Below are 13428 nucleotides of genomic sequence, written 5' to 3'. Positions count from 1 at the left end.
TTATTAAATTTGTGTTTGTACTATGATAAAAGATAACTCGGTCACATCAGAGACAACATCTCTCTCTCTCTCTCTCTCTCTCTCTCTCTGTATATCACATCAGAAACTATATTTTTCCGAGACTGACTTCCTGGAATTTGCAAGTTATATTACGTGTAATTATGAATAGTAAATTTATAAATAGTACTTGACGATATATGTAAATCAAAATGAATATCAACGGTCAATAAGGTCAAAATCAATTAACAAATCCACGGGGCGTTTCTGATAACCCAGCATACATATTTTATTGTCACAAGACCATTGCGTGAACATGGTGAAAGTCTTTCGGCTTGCGCCCAACGTCAACAAGGGAGGGTCCAACTTTTGATTAGCATTAAATTTTTCCATGCATGATGATGGTATATATTTTGCAAATTCTAGGGGGTCCGGACCCCCCCCCCCCCCCCCATCCCCTCTTTCCAGAACCGCGCATGTTTAACTTTAAACGAGTTGTGTTATTTTGAAGCCCAGTTTAAAGTTTCGTCGCAAAATGGAGACAAAACCTGCCCAAATGAATCCTGTGTATAAATACATGTATCAAAATGGCACTTGTACCTCGCAGCTTTAAAGCGACATCTATTTCTCACTGGAAATTCACGTGCAGCGGTGAAACGGTGCACATATTATCTGTCAGATATGCGTGACTACCAAGAATGCTCAATGACCTTGAGTACCAATTAAAGCTCAAAATTTTAAGCTCTTCCACCGGCATCGGTAACGTCTCCATATTATTGAAATTTTCTCCAGAGAGACATTAAACAAGATACAATTAATCATGGGACCTCGTTTCTGAATTACAATCATAGCCTCAAATATTGAAGCAAATACCACTGTCGAGTATAAGATCATAATCATAATGACCTTGAATTTGGTCAAATGACCTTGACGAGTTATTGCATACTATTTGTCAAGAACAACGCCTGTCTGTGGATTTCCCATACCCAGGCAACGGTGACGCTGTTAAAGATGCCACACGGGCCATATTAGTTTGTTTATTTGGAGTTTGACGTACGTCTCACTCGAGAATTTTTCACTCATAAGGAGACAGCACCAACGCCGGTGTAGGGCTTCAAATGTAGACCTTTACTTGGCACTCAACCGGCAATGATTAAGTTAAGTTTTGTTAGACAATAAATATGATTAACAAACGGGCCGCTGGTTGAAAATCTCCTATTTAAAGTAAAGTAGGAACTGCTAGCGCAAGCTTGCGTTTAGAATTGGGGTGGATTTTATTACCAGAAAGCGTGTGACAATATTGTAAGCTCCCCACGGATGACCGTTCCGTAAATGGAGAGTACAAAATGTTTTGTAAAATCATAACACTTGCTAATAAATACTCCTGGAACAGATATGTATATAGAGGCTATGTGGTACGGATGGTGTAAGGAAAAGAGAAACCTTCTTTACCATAAGAGTAATTTATTGCATGGCACATCATCGGTACTAATGTTTCATATGAATAACACAATTTCTAGTTGGTGATGTCTACCGTGAGGCAATGTAGAGAATATGGGTGTCGTTATCATAGAATAGGCAAAAAATGCTTGAGGAAACAATAGGTGTCTAGTGTGTTGGGAGATAATTGTCTTCACTTTTTCTCACCTATTATGTTGGGCTAAAGTTGCTCTGTAAATATTGGTTTCAAATTTTGGCGCTGTGCAAATAACAAATTGTTTACCGCTAGTAGCTAGCTCTGTCGTTGCTTAGAAAAGTGGTGATTGCAGAAGGGACCAGGGAAATGTAGTCAACTTTAAACAGGTCTGGTGAATGGTCATATTCCTCTGGTTCTTTAAAATCCGTTGGAGGAAGTTCCCATCCCTCCAGCCACACTTTCGTCTTGTCTTGCTGGATGTAAAAGAAATCTTCCTCGTCCAGTCAAGAAAAGTTCTTATCCGAATGGATGCTCTGGAGGCATTGTCTGTCGGGTCTATGAGATGGTATGAAATCCAGAAGCAGTTCTTGGACAGTAGCTCATCCAGTGGTATGTTATCGACAAAGGTGGCATCCTAATGTTCTGAAGCATGACTGAAATTTACCTCTTTCTTGTCACAGAAAGGACACACCAATTGCAGGACTCTGTGGCGGGAGGGAGTGGTGATGTTAGCTGTTTTTTAAATATCCGTTTACTCCCAAACTTCAAATTACATGGCTTCCTATTCACTCGGAGATGGCAGATGAATGACATTCTAAAAAGTAATACATGTTATAAGTGTTTGGCAGATACAATCTTGCGTGTTTGAAGTACCATTATAGGTAAGTATTTATTAGCTGCAGAACTGTAGCTCTCTGAAAAAATATTGGGACGGATTAGAAAGGTACAGACCAACCCGTTGAAAAACCGTCGATTAACGGCGCACAAAAACATGCGCACGGTTGAGGTCTTATATCGTTATATTCTTGCATTGTCGTCTCATAAATTTAATACCAAAAATTCCTAACATATTTTCCTACTATACTTGTGTTCAAACATACCTTCAAATATTCATTAAATCCCCATACGACCCGAAAACTCACAGCTTCAGATGATTTCGTTTGTTGCCAATCGACAAAACATGTGTTTTGTATTCTGAGTTACCCTAAGACCCTCTTTCTATTGTACGGTCAACCTTTTCTGATTCTTTTAATGTCCCTGAGAGTACTTTACTAACTTACCCAGTGATCTGTTGGAGCGGTGCTCAAAGCATTTCGACGATGTCCAATCTGAAGTGTTACAAGGCCTATTAATAAATTACAGAGAGGTGCTTCCCAGTCCACTGATGATATTGGTCGAACCAGCCTGACCCACTGGTATGGCTTTCCCTATTAGACAACCCAGTAGGAGAATACCCATAGGAACGAAGGAAATGGAGAGAGAGAGGGGAATTTCAAAGAATGATTGACAGAGGCATAATAGAAACTTCCAATAGCCCCTGGTCCTCAAACATAGTACTTGTGAAAAAGAAGAATGGCAAAGTCAGGATTTGAGTTGACTATTGCCGCCTTAATGATGCCACTATAAAAGATGCTTATCCACCCCTCAGGGTCGACGAGTGTCTAGATTCTTTAGCAGACTCTATTTGGTTCAGTTCCATGGATCTAAATTTTCGGATTTTTGCACCTGAGGGCAATGCAAAAATAGCATTTAATACCAGCCTTGGTCTATACCAATACCCTGTGATGCCTTTTGTCCTATCTAACTCTCCTTCTACCTTTCAACGCCTTATGGAAAATGTCCATAGAGGCATGCAATGGCAAGAATGTCTAGTATACATGGACGACATTATGGTTCCAAACAAGTCATTTACTGAAGACTTTAAGAGACTGGAGAGCATTTTTCGTCACCTCCTTCAAGCAAACCTTAAACTGACATCTTCTAAATGAAAGGTGAAGATATCGAACAGTGATCAATCTCATAACTCCTATAAGCAATACAAAATAGATAGTTGGGCAAACACGGACCCCTGGACACACCAGAGGTGGGATCAGGTGCCTAGGAGGAGTAAGCATCCCCTGTCGATCGGTCACACCCGCCGTGAACCCTATATCCTGATCAGGTAAACGGAATTATTCGTAGTCAAAATCAGTTTGCCAAGAATGGCCTAACAATCGGTATGAAACACGTCAGACAGCATTTGACCCAATGATAGGTTGTACAGACGGACTTGATCGTTATAACGACCATAGAATTTGCGAAATGCGGACTTCAATCGAGACTGTTGAAACCCCTGTACCATCAACTTGTTTGTCAGTAGCTTGCCTCGATTTAAAAACTCACTATACGCAGAACAAGCTCTTGCGTATCGAATCAGTTGAGAGATATAAACACCATATGCAGGTGATAATGGAATATTTCTACATAAATATGGGAAGTTGACGATGAAGAAACTGAAATCATCCCGTTTGTCATACAGTTGAGTTGTCAGTTTGCTGTTAATGTCTACTTTCAATAAAATATCTAAGTATGAAGCAGAAGTGGACGACTCTGTGGTTTTATTTCGAGCTCACAGGGATAAATCGAATCGACATATGAATGAAAGTTATTATTAATAATAGACAAAACGTCGTCGATATATCTAAATGTCTAATTGAAGGCCACAGCAAGAGATTTTTTCTTCTCGCGTAGAAGTTTTTAAATAAATTCTGCTTCATATGAATATAGAAACAGGTCAGCTAACAAGGGAGCACAATTCGTGCCCATGGGAATTCCAACAGACTGTTGGAAGACCTGATCACAAAGATAATGTCAATGAGGAACTCAAGCATATTTTCTATTTCAACTTCAGAGTACTTGTGCGTGGAATCAGAGTGGTGTTTCACAAAGTAAGTTTTTGGATGACTGGTCATTTTCCATTTTTGTTGTACAAGCAAATGTCCATGATGTCAAAAAGTCTACTCTTTAATTTATCGTGAGGAATGATCGTGTATAGTGTTGAAAAATCATAGGTTTTGATATTATTGATTTGGGAAAAGTTTTGCGATTTCAAGTTTACTAAAAGTTCTTTAGAATTATTTTTTTAGAAATCACGTTTGATTAACACCACTTCTGGCATATGTAGTCGCACAGTAAGTTTGAAGTTTCTCCTTAACAGCTGTTAATATTTTCGTGAGGGGTAAAGATAGGGGCTTGGTAGAACACTTACTGGATCCAGCAATGTATCTTTGTAAGGGTTTTTATGTAGTTTAGGAATCCAGTATAGGTATGGTAACTCATATTCATTCGACCTATTGACTGGGATATTAAATGTGTCTAAAATTGAAGCATGGTTTTGAAGAATTTCATCTTTTGAAAGGGCAGTCGGAGTATAAGTACGATTACCAAAAGTGGAATTAATGCCAAGTTCGTTTAAAATACAGTTGTAATAATGAGCCTTACAAACAAAGACAATGTTTTTACTAGCTTTATCAGCTGGAACCAAAACATATTTCTCATGTAACCTATGAAAGGTGAAGATGACGAACAGTGATCAATCTCATAACTTCTATAAGCAATACAAAATAGATAATTGGGCAAACACGGACCCCTGGACACACGAGAGATGGGATCAGGTGCCTAGGAGGAGTAAGCATCCTCTGTCGACCGGTCACACCCGCCGTAACCTATCTAATTCTTTTATCACTTCTGGTTTACTAAACACAGAAGGATCGATGATACGTACTTTTGTTTTAATATGTCTAATGCAGGATTTTAATATTCCTCTTATGCTTTCATTCTGACAATGTATCAAGTTCTTTTTCATATTTAGCCCATCGTCTGGCATAATCTTCGACAGAATTCATAATAGAGATGAAGTTATGTTGCCAATTAAAAGATCGAGGTTCTCTGTATTTATGACCCTTTAGAATAAGTGATATGAGGTCCTCATTTTCAACTATATCAACATCACCAGTAATGGCATGTCTAGTTGGACTATAGTTGAAAGAAGATGAAGATCAGGTTGGTGGATTACGTATAAGATGGTCTATATCTAGGCACTGCAAAGTTTCTTTATAATTAAAAAGTTTGGATGCAATAGTAGAAGTATAGCTGTAGGAAATACAGGGTGTAAACTTGAACTTGAAATAAGTTGGAATACACGACTGAACCCTTTTATGACGAAGAATGTTGCTTATGTTGACGGCATATATTCCTTTGTTTGTAAATTTGAGCTTAATGAACTGGCGGCATGATTTGGAAGGAATATCATCCATGACCCGTGCTGGTTTAAAGAGCCTGTGATAAGCAACATCCAGAATCATAGAGTTCAGTCTATATTCAGGTGTTGAAAAATCCAAGTATAGACTAGCTGTAGCTTCTTCAAATAACGTATGTAAAACACTCAATGGAACAGAGTAAAGTTTTGTACGAATATAATGTGGACCTAATTGTCTGTTGACGTAAGGTAAACGTAAAATCAAACGTGACATACATTCTTCCAAAAAGAAATTCAATTTTTAGGCTACATAGTATCAGAGTCTGGCATTGCTACCGACCTTCAGAAAATCTCTACAGTCACTACATGGCTTGTTCCTACATCAGCAAAGGAAGTCCGAAGTATCTTATTACAGGAAGTTTGTCAAAGGCTTTGCAGACGTAGCTAGACCACTCCACAAAATATGCGAGAAGTCAGCCCAGTTCCTGTGGTCTGGAGAATGCCAGAGTTCATTTGACATATTGAAACAGAAGTTAACAGAATCTTTCTTACTTGCTTATTCGTTTCATCTTGGACACAGACGCAAGTGACAAAGCTGTAGTGGTGTACTCTCACAAGTCCAAGATGGATCTCAAAATTTAATAGCACCTGAGTAAAGCTATGAACAAACACGAACAACAATACTGTGTGACCAGAGAAGAACTGCTTGCTGTTGTGGTTGTTTTGAAAATATTTCACTCTTACCTCTATGGACAGGATGTACTACTGCGAACATATAATGCCGCCATAACTTGAATGAAAAATCTTAAAAAGCCAACTGGCCAGACAGCAAGATGGCTACAAGAGATAGAGACGTACAACCTTACTGTCATTCACCGTGCAAGAAAGAAACATTATAATGTGGACGCTTTGTCGAGAAGGTCCTGTAGTTCTTGCAAACGACAGAAAAACAAAGAATTGCTTGAAGTGACAGTGACGAGGAGCCGAGCAGTCATACGACACGGGTATGCGATGTTACTCGCAGTCAAGCTGATAAACACATTCTTACTCCTGACAATGGCATCATCTTTGATGGCTGGCCACTTGATTCTCTTCGTGAGACCCAATTACAGCACAAAGAATTTTTTCCTCCTATTCATAACAAAAGAAGCAGATGAACCCAGACCAGCATGGAATCAGGTCTCTTATGGTCTGGCAACAATGAAAACAATTTGGAGGCTATGGAACAGATTAGTTGTATATCGTGGTATACTGTGTCGCCAATTCCTGAATGATGATGGGGAACTTGGTCTTCTCCCGATCATTGTTCCCTCACCTCTACGAACTCAAGTACTGAAGTATCTCCATGACATTCCAACAGGAGCACACTTGGGCCCGGAGAAAACCCTAGACAGAATAAGAAAATCATTATATTGGCCTAAGATGAAGAGATATATAGAAAAGTGCCTAAACTCAGTGCGACCTCTGTGCAGCCAGAAAACCGTCAAATAAAGCCCCTTTACACCAGTGCCTAGTTGGAGAACCCATGGAGCGTGTAGCCATATATATCCTTGGTCCGTTTGACCGAAAAAGGAATTAAATATATATTAGTTATATGCGACTGTTTCAGCAGATGGACAGAAGCACTTGCTATCCCAGATCAAGAATCCTGTACAGTTGCGAAGGTCATCGTAGATGAATTCATATGTATATTTGGAACCCCACTTCAACTTCATTCAGACTAGGAACGGTCATTTGAATTCAAACTATTTTAAGATATTCTAACTATGTTCAGAATAGAAAAAACAAGAATTACAAGTCAAAGACCACAAGCAAACGGAGCAGTTGAGAGATTCAACAGATCCCTTGGCAACATGCAAGGTGAAGATAACGAACAGTGATCAATCTCATAACTCCTACAAGCAATACAAAATAGATAGTTGGGCAAACACGGACCCCTGGACACACCAGAGGTGGGATCAGGTGCCTAGGAGGAGTAAGCATCCCCTGTTGACCGGTCACACCCGCCGTGAGCCCCATATCCTGATCAGGTAAACGGAGTTATCCGCAGTCAAAATCAGTGTGCCAAGAACGGCTTAACAATCGGTATGAAACACGTCAGACAGCATTAGACCCAATGCGAGGTTGTATTGACGAACTAGATCGTTATAACGACCATAGAATTTGCGAAATGCGGACTTCAATCGAGACTGTTGAAATCTCTGTACCATCAACTTGTTTGATCTTCAGACTGCCCTTTAAAGTTACAAGTAATTGTAAACTGCAGTGGTTTCAATACAGAATTCTGAACAAAATTTTAGCTTCAAACTCATACTTATTCAAAATCAAAATTAGAGATGATAAGAATTGTACATTCTGTCAGAAGAAGAAACAATTGAACATTTGTTTTGGGAATGTGATAGTGTTCAGCATTTCTTAAGAGAATTTGAAGTTTGTTTTGAACATAAGACCAATCTTCAAATATCAATAACAAAAAATAATTTTATTTTTGGATTTTTGGATGAAAAGAAAACTATGCAAAATAATCTTGTTCTTTGGCTGAAATATTATATCTATACTATGAGGTGTAAAGGGAAGACACTGAATGTAAATGTTGCGATATCGCTAATGAACACATTTTATGAAACTCAAAGACATATTGCATATAAAAATGGTGAAAAAGATTTGTTTGACACCTGCTGGAACCGCTGGAATCAATTATTTCATTGAGTGTTTGTTTGCTGTTGTTGTTTATTATTTTTGTTTTTTGTTTGAAAATTATCTTTTTTATAAATTTCAATATATATGTACCCTTTTAAAATATATTAAATAATGACTGAACTCATATCTCTCTCTCTCTCTCTCTCTCTCTCTCTCTCTCTCTCTCTCTCAGAAAATAATATATACATATACCTTTGATAGTTCTTCTAAACATTTTGTACAAGTTTCTTTGCAGAATGTATGTATATATATACTCTGTGTATGTTTAAAAAAAATAAATATAAAAAAAAAACAAAAAAACTAAAAAACTTGTTTGTCAGTAGCTTACCTCGATTTAAAAACTTACTATACCCAGAACAAGCTCTTGCATATCGAATCAGTTGAGAGATATAAACACCATATGCAGGTGATAATGGAATATTGCTACATAAATGTGGGAAGTTGACGATGGAGAAGCTGAAATCATCCCGTTTGTCATACAGTTGAGTTGTCAATTTGCCGTTAATGTCTACTTTCAATAAAATATCTAAGTATGAAGCAGAAGTGGACGACTCTGTGGTGTCCTTTATTTCGAACATGTTATCAATACACTGCAACAAAGATCGAAAACATTGGGATGAAATTTTATGATGGCCTTTCGAGCTTTCATTAACTCCATTCATTATCCACGGGCATTTCATCAAACATGAAGATGCTGGTCGAAACCTTACAATGCCATTATCCCTAGGCCAAAGCAATCCAATGAAGATGAGATATTGGATCAAGATGAATATATCCTTGGGGTGCAGGACAAGTTGACGAGGAAAACGAAATAGCCAGAAAACACCTAAAACAAAATGCAGGTTATCAAAAGAAGTACTATGACACGAAAGCTCGAGCAAGAAACTGCCAAGAAGGACAGGCAGTTTGGCTCTATGATGCATCTAAGAAAGTGAGCGTGTGTAGTAAACTTACTTGCAAGTGGGGGGTTGGGGGTTCCTTACATAATAACAAAGAAAATAGATGGTGTAACAGTTTTAGTCAAGCGATCTAAAAAACAAAGAGGGAAAGTTTACCATATTGACAGATTACTTCCTTACAAGGGCAAAAACCCACCAAAATGGTTCTGCAGATCACAAATTTCGTAAAATCTACATTACATAACCAAGGAAAGGTGCATGATGCAGACAGTGGTTTTATTATTTTCCCCTTGAAGCCGTGACGGGAGGTGACGGGTGTGTACAGTCTATGGTCCTTGCCTTTGGGTATAAGGAGGTGACGGAGTGGGCCCTTGTCCAAGTGGCATGGGGAGGGACAGATGTATACAACCTATGGCCCTCACTGGGTTGGTACCGAAATACAGGTGGCCACTGCGTCTCAAGATGGAAGAGTCCCAGTTATGATTGATTGATTGTATATTGTTTAACGTCCCTCTCGAGAATATTTCACTCATATGGAGACGTCACCATTACCGGTGAAGGGCTGTAAAATTTAGGCCTATGCTCGGCGCTTACGGCCTTTGAGCAGGGAGGGATCTTTATCGTGCCACAACTGCTGTGACACGGGACCTCTGTTATTGCGGTCTCATCCGAAGGACCACGCCTTTTACGACAAGCAACGGGATACTGAGGACCTATTCTAACCCGGATCCCAATGGCTACTACCTGATAGGTGAAACTGTGTCACCTAGTAGGCAACCCTAGGAAGGTTGTTGATAAAATGCTTTTGTGTGTGTATATCTGCATCAGACCTGATCCGATAGAGTGTGTAACCATTATTTTTAGATCAAACGTTGTCGATAAATTCAATCCTTGAATATAGTTGATGCTATTGTTTGTATATACTATTAGTATTGGTGTCCATTTTCCTAGTCACCTTGTTTGTTGCATGTGCATCCCAATACTGCTAGTTCCAGTCCGAAAAAACCACCACATCACCATAGTGTGGTCATCTAAAGAATTTTGCAGTATGACCGAAGACCAAACGCTACGTGTGTTGAACTTTACAGCAATGACATTAAGAAGTAGATCTGGTGGAGAGGAAAGCGTGGATCGTGCCAGTCTTTTAAACGAGTTCAACCTCCTGGTTCATCTGTTCTTTCGCTCCGGAAGGTGTGCAGTCCTGGCCTGAAAGCGCGTGTATACCTGTGTCAAGCCTTTAAGGACATTGCTGTTGTAAGATCTACGAGCACACAAGATCATGAAGATGAGGATACTATATGTTCGAGTATGGGGGCTGCAAGAGGAAACGACAGTGGGATGATAATATTGCAGCTATTGGTGCGGCTGAGGCACCCCAGCGTCTTTCGGAGTAGATCCCATAATCAAGATTCTTTCATTATACCATTCAGGAGAATTAAGATACTTCGGTGGGGAAAATGTAAGAACTGCAAGCGCAAGCTTGCTTTTAGATTTGGGTGGATTTTATTACCATACAGCTTGTTACAATAGTATTTACTTGTATGAGGAAATGTAATGGGGTGATAATTTATGATGGGTTGTGGATAGATTTTAATCTAGTGGTTTATTTCATGCAAGAGTGTAAATGTAAACATTGTCCATAGTGTGAATTGATGGTCACTTGCTCTATGCTTGACACCTACCTTGTCAATCCTCGAGTTTGCTTTACCCATACCATAACTTTTAGTTGTTATAGCACAAATTCACTTGGATCACTGGAACTTGTTTATATCCCTCGGTCATATCTTTTGCCAAGTAGATGTAATTTGCCAGTTTCGTAATTTTGCTCTAGTATAATTTAGTTGATGAACAGTTACAGTCTCAACTCATTATTGATGCAAAGGTTATGTTATTGATGCTGTTTTATCATTTCTTGCACGAATTTGCCTATAGAAAGTCGTGTACTTTTGTCACATTTGCCTAGTTCCACGTGCCAGACATCGTGTGCTGTGCGTTACATTGTTTACATAAGAGAAATACATGTTTTGATAATGAAATTGTTATTTACAGTGAGAAGAAATGTCCATTGTAATCTTGATTGAATGATCCTATGTGTACTTGTTGAACCACGTTTATTTAGCGTATACAGTACGTCGTACAGAAGTGTACGATATTTGTTTGACAGTACGATAGAACTGCTATGTTGTACGACGCCGTACTTTGTTGTGATTGGTTGAACGCCACCGTACAGCAATTCTATTGGTTATCTCCTATCATGTGACACTTACAGAAAAGCTATAAAAACGCGAGAGCTAGCTACTAGCGGCAGACAATTTGTTAGTTACACAGCGCCAAAATTTGAAACTAATATTTACAGAGCAACTTAAGCCAAACATAATAGGTGAGAAAAAGTCAAGACAATTATCTCCCAACACACTGGACACCTATTGTTGTTTCCTCAAGCATTTTTTGCCTATTCTATGATAACAATGCCCATATTCTCTACATTGCTGTACGGTAGACATCACCAGGTTGAAATTGTGTTATGAAATATTACTGAGGATTGAAATTTTGTTATTCATATGAAACATTAAAACCGATGATGTGCCATGCAATAAATTACTCTTATGGTAAAGAAGATTTCTCTTTTCCTTACACCATCCGTATCACAGAGCCTCAATACACATCTCTGTACCAGGAATATTGATTACCAAGTATTATGATTTTACAAAACATTTTGCACTCTCCATTTACGGAATGGCCATCCGTGGAGAGCGCGCAGTATTAATCTGTTATCAAATATTATTTCATAATGATCATAGTAATTATAAAATAAGTATGAATATGCTAATGGAAAGATAACATATTTTATGACGTCCGGATAGGACCATTTGCAAATGCGTGACGGTGCGAAGGCGAGTTGTGTTAGTATGACGGTGCGTTGCTTGTTGCCACGAAGGTGAGTCGTGTAAAGTTGTGTTAGCGTAACGGTGAGTCAATTGTTGGCGTGACGATGTGATGTCATGCTTTTGCAAATGGCCCTATCAGGACACCATATACAATTTAGTCACTTCATTGTCATTATAGATCAAAACTCCACAGTAACTAAAATATAACTAGTGGGTATTGTTTTTTTTTTTACAAAAACCCCCAGATGTCTCCCCTTCAAAGTTAGATTGTCTAATAACTGGGGCAACAATAATGAGTGCAAGCGTAAGAGGCAATAACCATGATCTCATCTTGTCTTAATGTCTGCTTTCCAAGGAATGGGTCAAGGTAAAACAAATTTGGTACAGTACATCTTGTCTTAAATCTGCCTTCCTTGTTGTAAGTTTAAAAACCTAATGTCAAAGGGTTCTCAGGTTATGGTCTGGACTATACTTTGATGTAAAAGAGTGACCTTGACAATGTAAGTAGGTCAAGGTAAAAAATGTTGGTGATGTGCACTCCCTCCTCAATATTGCCTTTCCATATTACAAGTTTGCAGTCTTGATGTCAAACAAACCTTAGTTATGAAATCATCAAGTTTCTTTAAACATGACATTGAATAAAGAAATGGGTCAAGGTCAAACATTTTGGTACAGTACATCTTGTCTTAATGTCTGCTTTCCATGTTGTAAGTTTGAAATCCTAATGTCAAAGGGTTCTCATGTTATAGTCTTGACTATACTTTGATGTAAAAGAGTGACCTTGAATGAAGAAATGGATCAAGGTCAAAGATTTTGGTACAGTACATCTTGTCTTAATATCTGCTTTCTAAGTTGTAAGTTTGAAATCCTAATGTCAAATAGTTCTTAAGTTATAGTCTTGATGTAAAAGAGTGACCTTGACACTGTAAGTGGATGAAGGTCAAAAATGTTTGTGGTGTGCACCCCTCTTCCATATAACCTATAAGAAAGGGGTCAAGGTCAAAAATGTTGGTGCAGTGCACCTTGTATCTACGTCCTCTTGCTATGTTCCAAGTTTGAAATTGTAATGTCAAAAGGTTCTCAGCTATTGGCCTGGACTATATGTTGACGTAAAAGATTGACCTTGACTTTATAAGTGGGTCAAGGTCAAAAGTTTTGGGGTGGGCACCCCTCCTCCATACCATCTCCTTATGTTCCTAGTTTGAAGTCTTAAAGTCAAAGGGTTCTCTAGTTATGGCCTGGACAAAATTTGGTTGAAGAAGAAAAATAATAAGAAGAAAAATGACAAAA

This window comes from Ostrea edulis, chromosome 4 (assembly GCF_947568905.1).
Source record: "Ostrea edulis chromosome 4, xbOstEdul1.1, whole genome shotgun sequence".
Lineage (NCBI taxonomy): Eukaryota > Metazoa > Mollusca > Bivalvia > Ostreida > Ostreidae > Ostrea > Ostrea edulis.
The sequence above is the reverse complement of the archived record's forward strand: the minus strand, read 5'-3'. Positions refer to the sequence as shown.